Raw genomic sequence first — 9,681 nt, 5'->3', positions numbered from 1 at the left:
ACTGGGATTCTTACGCCAGTCCTTGAGGTTCTTGCCACCTGCGCTTAACCTACCGCAGTACTATCCAATGTCTGCCAGTTAATTTCTTATGTCATTCATTTCTCTTGGTTTCTATATTCATGTTTAATTATTTATTTGGAATTCATAGTTCTGTGCTCATCATAGTTAAGGTTGTGGAAGAGGACAGAGAATTTTAAAAAATATTTTATTTATTTGTTTATTACTAGATAGACACAGAGAAACATTAAGAGCAGAGGGAGAGAGAGAGAGAGACAGAGAAACAAATGCAGCCCTGCTTCAGTACTTGCGAAGCTTTCCCCTGCAGGTGGGGACCAGGGATTTGAACCTGGGTCCTTGCGCGCTGTAATGTGTGCACTTAACCAGGTGCACCACCACCTAACCCTGACAGAGAATTTTTGTAGGAGTCTGATGTAATCGATAGAACTAGAAATAGTAAGTTTGTTAGAGAGTGGCCTGTGTATTAGAGAGAAATCATTCAATTATTCTTGCCCACAAGATGTTTGTATGTACCTTCTTTATGCTTATGTTTATCCTTAAGATGTTTATACTTGATATAGATGTATGCACATAGCCAACAAAAGGATGGAGCAACCTGCATGGGGGCATTAGAGAGACATCTAATCTCAGAGATATTCCGCAGAGCCCCCTGTGAGATGTGCATTGTGGGTCTGCCACTATTTATCACCTCTTTGCTCTCACTACTGATGGTGTAATGAAGTTTCTTTCTTCCTTTTTCTTTCTATCCACCCTTCCTCTTTCTCCTTTTCCCTTCCTTCCTTCCTTCCTTCCTTCCTTCCTTCCTTCCTTCCTTTCTTCAGTCCTTCCTTCCTTCCTTCCTTCCTCCCTTCCTTTCTCCCTTCCTTCCTTTCATTCTTTCTATTTATTTATTACTGGGCAGAGACAGAAATAAGTTGAGAGGTATAGAGAGAGATATAGAATGGAAGAAAGATAGAGAGACACCTGCAGCAATGCTTCACCACTAAAGAAGCTTTCCCTCTGTAGGTAGGAAGCAGGGGCTTGAACCTGGGTCCTTATGTAGTCTAATGTGTGCACTTAACCAGGTGTGTTGCTACCTGGCCCCTGAAATATATTTATCAACCATGAGACATGAAAAAAAAAAGAAAAGAAAATGAAAGGAAAGGAAAGGAACCTCTGCTCCCCGATATGAGGAGAACTCCAGCGTGCTTTTTGGATTCTTGAAGACCTTTGCCTTAGCTCCATCCCTAGATACAAGAAAAAACAGTCATATGCTCTTCCTTTTGGTATTTGCCTTTTCACAGAAAGCTTCATTGTGTGATGGATGCATCTTTATGGTGTGACTTCACCAGTCTCCACACTAAAGCCAATTCTGGCATCTGATTTCACCTTTTGTAATATGACACTAAGATGCATCTTCTTATAAAGACCTTCTCTACCAATCACCACAAAATGGCATAGAGTTAAGACTTCATCATAATTTTCCATAGTAGATTGTTTTAAAAAGTCTTCAATGTTTTCTTTTTCTTCAAAGCAATATTTCTTTCTTTCCACCTTTCTCTCTCTCTCTCTCTTTCTTCTTCCTTTTCCCTTTTTGCCTCCAAATTATCACCGATAATTTGTCCCTGAAATACAAATCCACTACTTCAGCAGTCATTTTTTTTTGCATAGGACAGAGATAAATTGAGAGGGGAGGAGAAGATAGAGAGGAAGAGATATAGATCATCTGGGGCCCCAGTTAGGGAATCCTTGGATTCCCACATAAATGTAATGGGCTTAGATCACTAATAGATCCATCTCTCAATTACCACTGTGATCACTTCCATCAGGAACATCATCACAAGTCCTCTTGTGGGCCTTCCCAGGACCTTTCCCTCACCATAAAGCAGTGACAGTAGGGATTGCCTCCATCTCTGAAGACAGGTTGGGGTATTGTGTCCTGCCACTTGAGAAAGACTGGTACTTAAATGAACACAGCCTGCAATGTTCCCAGCTGTGACCATGAATGTGAGCTCAGACCAATCAGGGTTTAGAGATTACACAAGCCCTGGTGCTATATGTATCTGTCCTGGGTCAGGTAGATGGAGGTTAAATAGTTATTTTTATCCACAGAAATTTTTCAAGAATGGGAGCTACTCACTACTCTAATCCAACTTTATAGCCCTTTTCTCTACTCTAAAACCATTTTCTCAGACAATATTCTTATCCAACTTCAGTCTAGCTATCAAACTCAAGCAAAAACTACCATAGTTGTGTGCCCCCAGACACATGCCTAAAATGGACTTCCTAAATTTCTCCTCCCCTAAGGTCTCTAAGCTCATCTGCTCTATTCCTACTTTTTGGTTCCTGTTCATCATCCATTTTGTATCAATATATGTCCTGCCTCCTTCCAGACACCAAGTTGCAGATGCTACCATGACTCCATCCTGACTTCTCTGGGGAGATGACCTCACCAGTGTGTCCTGGGATCCTACTTCTCCAGAGCCCTGCCCCCACTAGGGAAAGCTAGAAACAGGCTGGGGGTATGAATCCACCTGCCAATGCCCACATACAGCAGAGAAGCAATTACAGAAGCCAGAATTTCTACCTTATGCACCACAAAAACAATCTTGGTCAAACTCCCAGTGGGGGAGAAGTGACAAGAGGAAGAGTATGAGAAGACTCTGAATTCCAGCTCCATCAGTACCTGGAGAGAGGAAGAAAAGGAGAGGGACATATAAAGGTAGTAATAGTGTTATGAGTGGCTTGGAGGGGAAGAGAGGACTGGACCTGGAAGAAAAGGGGGAAATTATGTATAAATGTGGACAGACAGTTGTAGAGATGATGGTTGGCCCATATCTACAACTTCAGGGGAACTTCAGTGGATTGCAGTGGGGAGACTGAAGATTCAGAATGGTGGGAATGGTAGGAATGGTGGGAATGGTGGCTTTATACCCTTGTTGACATGTGATTTTGTATATCAATATTAAATAAGTAATGAAATAATAAAAAAGAGAGGTGCCGGTCCCTGTTCAGGCACCAGATGCTGGGCTAGCTTCGTGGGTGGGAGGCAGATGACCAGGGACTCATGGCTGAGCTGGGATGCAGTTCAATCTTTATTGATGAGCGGGGATGCAGTGCAAGCTATCTAATCTCTCTTCATTAGAAAATCCTGTCCTTTATATCTCCTGAGGCAGAAGTGTCAGGTGGGAAGAGGAAGTACGTAGGATAGGGGGCGGGGAGAAGGAAAAGGCATGTGAACCAGTGGGGATTAAACGGTGGAAAACAGGATGAGACTAAGAGAGGGGGCAGAGTGGAAAAAGAGCGGGAACCAGTGGGGATTAAACCAGTGCGGGTCTCAAACAAAACAATGATTATGTAAATAGACCACAGCGTTAAGCAATGCAAACGAACCTAACATGATGATCAAAACAGAAGAGGTCTTAGAAGCAGAATTAGAAGCAGACCAAAGGGAGGTAGAGAGAAAGATAGATACCAGCAGACCTGCTTCACTGCTTGTGAAGTGGCCCCCCTATAGATGGGGGGTGGAGGTTGGAATTGGGATCCTTGAAGGTCCTTGCAGTTTGTACTACATACGCTTAACCCAGTGCACCACCGCCTGGCCCCTGGTACTTTCTACCATCTGACCAATACATTTCCAAACCTGCCTATTTCATCAGCCTCTAATTAACAAGCTGGAGCAGTTACTGAACGGATACTATTCTGTCTGCTCTTACTCATAGCAATACACTTACCTGGGGAAAACTGGCTTCCTTGACTTGCTCAAGAAATACATCCATTCCATCTCAGATCTAGTGCTATGTCGTCCAGGAACTCTATTAGCTCGAATGTTAGCATGGTTCTCAATTCTGAATTCCTGCAGAAATACGGATTAGCATATTTTTCTCCATATATATTCATATTTGCCAAATAATATTTTTCTTATAGCTATTATTGGACCTAAAAAATGTATTCCTCCTACCCCTAGAGAGTCACAAACAGACAACCATGTGTGTGTGTGGGGGGGGGGGGGGTCAAGCAAGAAAAAAATAACCCAGAGGGGTAGAGAGTGGAATAGGTATGTAAAGAGATTTTCATAACTGAGGCTCCAAAGTCCCAAGTTAAATCCCCCATACCACCATAAACCAGAGTTGAGCAGTGCTCTGGTAAATACATAAATAAATTGGAAAAATGCAAATTTCATGGAATGGGTGTGGTGCACCACTTACTTGAGACTAAATATACAAAAGACAATGAACAGATAGAACAGAACTTTCGCCCATAACCTGCAGCGGCTTGACCAAGAAACTACCCCCTAAGGAGCTGGGCAGTGGCACACCTGCAGTGTACAAGGGTCCAGGGTTCAAGCCTCCTGTACCCATCTTCAAGGTGAACACACTGTGAATTGTAAAGCAATATTGCAGATATCTCTTGTTGGTATGCTTCTAATTCTGCTTCTGAAACCCCTTCTGTTTCATTGGTTTAATCCCACCTGCTTAACACTGTATTCTATTTACATAACCACTGTTAACTAAGCACCACCCTGCCTCCAGGGCATTGGTTTAGTCCCCACTGGTTCATGATGTCTTTTTGCTCTGCCCCCTCTCCTAGTACACCCTGATTTGCACCAGTCTTTTTTCACTCCACCCTCTCTATGTCACATCCTGTTTCCACCCTACTTGGCGAGTATATATAAGGACAGGATTGTGATTAGAGATAGCTTAGATTGTGCTGCGTTCCACATGGATAAAGACTGAACTGTGTACCATTCAGCCATGAGTCAGTCCCTGGTTGCCTGTCTCCCACCCGCGAAGCTAGCCCGGCAGTCTCTCTTTATTTTCCCATCTCTACCTCCCCCTTCCTGCTAGATTTCTGTCTCTACCCAATAAATTATAAATAAAGAAAACATTTCACAGAGAAGTTATAGGGTTTTTTATTCAATGGGGGTACCACTTTGTAATTAAGAAAGAAAATGTATCCTTTGGGAAAAAAATAAATTAAACTGAGGTGATTATGCTTAGTGAGTAAGTAAGGATGTAAAAGACAGTTGTTGTCTTTCATTTGTAGCACATGGATAATTGAAACATATTAACTTGCAATAAAAAAAGACTTTATGAGAATAAGAGGGGCTGGGACACAGAATTTTAATAGTATATACAATGAGAGAGAGGGAGAGGGAGAGGGAGAAAGAGAGAGAGAGAGAGAGGAGAGAGAGAGAGAGAGAGAATAGCACCTAATCTTCCTTCTATGAGGTGTAGCCAGACAATCTTGGTTGTACACATACACTATCCAAGTGAACTATTTAACTGGCTCTAGCACTATAATCTTATTAATTATTTAGCTATCTTTTACAAAATTTTAAGATTTCAGGGGTCTAGTTGCACACTCATACCTGGTGTGTGTAAATCACTGCATTCTCCACCACTGTCCTGAGTCCCCCATTAACCATTATAGTTCTTACAGAAACTGAGAGGCAGCTTGATGGCCATGCTGCTTCTTGGTAAGTTCATGGGGTTTAGTCACATATGACAGAAATCCTACATATGAGTAAAAGCATCCGATTTCTGTGCTGTATGTTTACTTATGCCACTGAGCATAATCTCCTCCAGTTCTAGGACCATTGGTGTACTGGTTGGTCCTACTTATATCCTGACGACTGTGTTTTGAAGTGAAGATAGTGGTAGGGAGGAAGAATCCAGGACTTGAAAGCACAAAGTCCCAAATTTGTTCTAATGCTCTGTATGCCAGAGTTATGTTCTTGTTCTCTCTCTCTCTATTTCATTTGTTAATAAATACACAATTTTTAAAAATAATTTTTATTTATAAAAAGGAAACACTGATAAAAACCATAGATAAGAGGGGTACAACTACACATGATTCCCACCACCAGAACTCCGTATCACATCCCCTCCCCTGATAGCTTTCCTATTCTTTATCCCTCTGGGAGCACAGACCCAGGGTCATTGTGGGATGCAGAAGGTGGAAGGTCTGGCTTCTGTAATTGCTTCCCCGCTGAAAATGGGTGTTGGCAGGTCGATCCATACTCCCAGCCTGTCTCTCTCTTTCCCTAGTGGGGCAGGGCTCTGGGGAAGCAGAGCTCCAGGACACATTGGTGGGGTCATCTGTCCAGGGAAATCTGGTTAGCATCATGGTAGCATCTGGAACCTGGTGGCTGAAAGAAGAGTTAACATATAAAGCCAAACAAATTCTTGACTAATCATGAACCTAAAGGCCAGATTAGTGCAGATGAAGAGTTGGTGGTCTCCATTTTGTAGATAGTGAGTAGGCGTATTTTATGTATATTCCAAAGGGACCATGACTATACTAGCGTTTTTGGGTTTTTTTTTTGAGCCTGACATCTGATATGCAGGTGGACCCAAGTTATTTTCTGAGGAGATGATGTCATGGAGGGAAAAATTTAAAAAACACCTTTCAAAATAAGACATATAATTAATTTTTGATTATTGGAAGTGTTTTTAAAATTTTTCTATTTATAAAATGAAGATATTGACAAGACCATAGGATAGATGAGAGGGGTATAATTCCACACAATTCCCGCCACCAGAACTCTGTATCCCATCCCCTCCCTTGAAAGCTTTCCTATTCTTTGTCCCTCTGGGAGCGTGGACCCAGGATCATTGTGGCATACAGAAGGTGGGTATAGAAGGCACAAGACATCTGGCTTCTGTAATTGCGTCCCTGCTGAACATGGGCATGGGCAGGTCAATCCATACTCTCATCCTGTCTCTCTCTTTCCCTAGTGGGCAGGGATCTGGGGAGGTGGAGCTCCAGGACAAACTGGTGGGGGGGTTTTCTGCCCAGGAAAGTCAGGCTGGCATCGTGGTATCATCTGGAACCTGGTGGCTGAAAAAGAATTAAGATATAAAGCAAAACAAATTGTTGTTTAATCATGATCCTAAAGGCAAGAATATTGCAGGTGAAGATTTGGAGGTCGCAATTTTGGAAAAAGCTAGTAGGTCTATTTTAGGTCTATTCCAAGGGGCCCATGACTTTACTAGTTTTTACCTGAGCCTGACAGCGAACATGCAGGTGGACGCAAGGTATTGTCTGGGGAGATGATGTTATTTTTATCTATTTTACATCAACTAAGATGGTATCTCTTATACTATTAGTTTTGCAACTTTTGAAGCCATGTAAGTCCATCTTTTCTAGTTTTAGTGCCCATCTCATATGGAATCGGCAACGTTCAACTTTTTATGCATCTTTGATTCTAAATATGAGTCTTTTAACTGTTTTCTGAACTCACTAGTATTACTGTCAAAAATAATATAATCTGAATTCTATAATTTATAGCTATTAACTAACAAGCTCCCCAAACTTGTAGAATTTTGTGAAGGGAAAGACTGAAGATCTGATATCAGCAGTTATTTCTTTTGCTCAGTAAAAGCTTGGTCCATTGAGTTGATTGCACAGTGCCCCCTCACCCCCAAACCCAGAGGGGGTCAAGGTGTTTAAGGAAGAAGGTAAAGAAAATGAAGAGTGTCCTCTGAAAGGAAACAGGAAAGAGATTCATGAAGATCACAAGAATTACACCCTTTTTGTCTTATAATTTTGTAAATAAATATTAAATCACCAATAAAAATTAATCGGTGTGAATCGCAAGGACAGGCATTAAGGATCCCAGTTTGAGCCCCTAGTTCCCCACCTGCAGGGGAGTCGCTTCACAGGTGGTGAAGCAGGTCTGCAGGTGTCTCTCTTTCTCTCCCCCTCTGTCTTCCTTCCTCTCTCCATTTCTCTCTGTCCTGTCCAACAATGACGACATCAATAACAACAACAATAACTACAACAATAAAAAACGAAAAACAAGGTCAACAAAAAGGAAAATAAATATTTTTAAAAAGCTTAATTAAAAATATCTGAGAAGACTTTTCCCCCCAAAATATATAGCTTTGCTGTGAAGTTAGCATTCGTAGTAAAGTCAGTGGTAGAAATGTCCTGATTTCTGCTCTAAACATTTGAGCACCATTTCTGACTCTCATGTCCCGCAGGCAAAGGGACCTTTCACTGAGCCAGTGTCTCTCAGGGGAGGGCAGTAGCCTTTTAGTCCCTACGTCCCTGTATGTGCCTGAGTGTCTGATGGAGGAGAAGCATCAGCTGTAGCTGCAGTGTCAAGTGTTCTTTATGGAAAACATTGTTAACTGGCTACGGAAGAAGGGCAAACGCTAGAAGAAGATTGTTTAAGTAGAAAACGCAGCTCCTCACTTCACATCAAAATACTAAATTTTCCGTTTCTTTTTATTTTCTCAAGGTTTAGTAATTCAGGGCTCGTTTCCTGCATAATTTCACAGTCCCCACCTGTCTTGTTTCACACAATTCACACATCGCATTTCTGCTTGAATCATGCATACATTTACATTTGCAACCTGTGAAAATCCTCTAAATGCAAGATGGTAAGGTTTGGGACTTTATTTTAGAACCTATGCTAAGCAGTCTTCTACCACCATTTTGACAAAAAGCTAATAGTCCCTCATTTTGAATCAACGCCCTGGTGCACTCTTGCATACCTCAGTTGGCAGATAAATGTGACCAGGACTGATTCTAACTTTATTTATTTATTTATTCCCTTTTTGTTGCTCTTGTTGTAGTTATCATTGTTTGTCTTTGTGGTTGGATAGAACAATTTCTGGCTGTCTCTATCCAATAAAAATAAAGATAGTAAAATTTTTTTTAAAAAAAAAGAATAAATAAAACATCAAAGAAACACAAAGATAAAAATTGGGATGAATCCAGGTTTTATTTTTCTAATTCTTTGCCTCTGTTGTCACTTGATTTCCTCTAAGCATCCATTTGGTTTTGGTGTTTAAAGAACTTCCTGGTCAGTCTACCTTCCCTCTCTATCGCCTGCCCATCGCAATAAGCTCTAAGGTAATTGGCTAGTAGTCAGAGATGAGATAAACTCATTCACTCTGGGACTGATTGGAATAGATTCATTTATACATTCTACAAATTTATATATTCTCTTTTACCAGGCCTCTGGATTCTCAAAATGAAGATAACTTCCTGTTTCTCAGGGAGCTCTTGTCTCCTGCACATACACTGAACAAAAAGTCATATATTATCTCTCCTCTGTCCTCCTATTTAAAAGGAATAAAGAGCTATAAGGGTTATAGGTATTAGTACATCAACATTATAGAAGTATAATGGAGGGGTAAACCGGGAGTTGGGGTTCCCTTGGGTTTATTCCACTTGTGGTTATGCAAAAGAATTTTCAAGCCTGAGGCACCAAAATTCCCAGGTTCACCCCAGCAGCACCATTAGCAGAGCTGAGCAGTTATCTAGGAAACAAATAAACAAAAACAGTTCACTTTATGTTGTTACCATGACTACAATATTCATAATTGGGAACTTCAGTTAAGTTTCATATCTCAGTTAAATCTAAAATTTTAAATGTAGCCCAATAAGTTATAATAAGATCAAAATTTTGGCAATACAAAAAAAAAAACAAAGTGACATTTTAATTTTGAGGTCTTTATCAGTTTCTTCTCTCTACTTTTCCCTATGTCTTGTGTATATAACTCAGCTAAATGTTCCTATGGGGATTCAAATATGTCACCCTGTTATATATCTTAAATGTCTTAAACCAAGATGTTTGAGAAAACATCAGAAACAGGAATGTCTGTTTAACCTCTTGCCATAGCAAGCTTCCCAGGAAACAGGAGATAAATTTATCATGTGAAAGGCCCT

This window comes from Erinaceus europaeus, chromosome 4 (assembly GCF_950295315.1).
Source record: "Erinaceus europaeus chromosome 4, mEriEur2.1, whole genome shotgun sequence".
Classification (NCBI taxonomy): Eukaryota; Metazoa; Chordata; class Mammalia; order Eulipotyphla; family Erinaceidae; genus Erinaceus; species Erinaceus europaeus.
Note: the sequence above shows the minus strand (reverse complement) of the source record.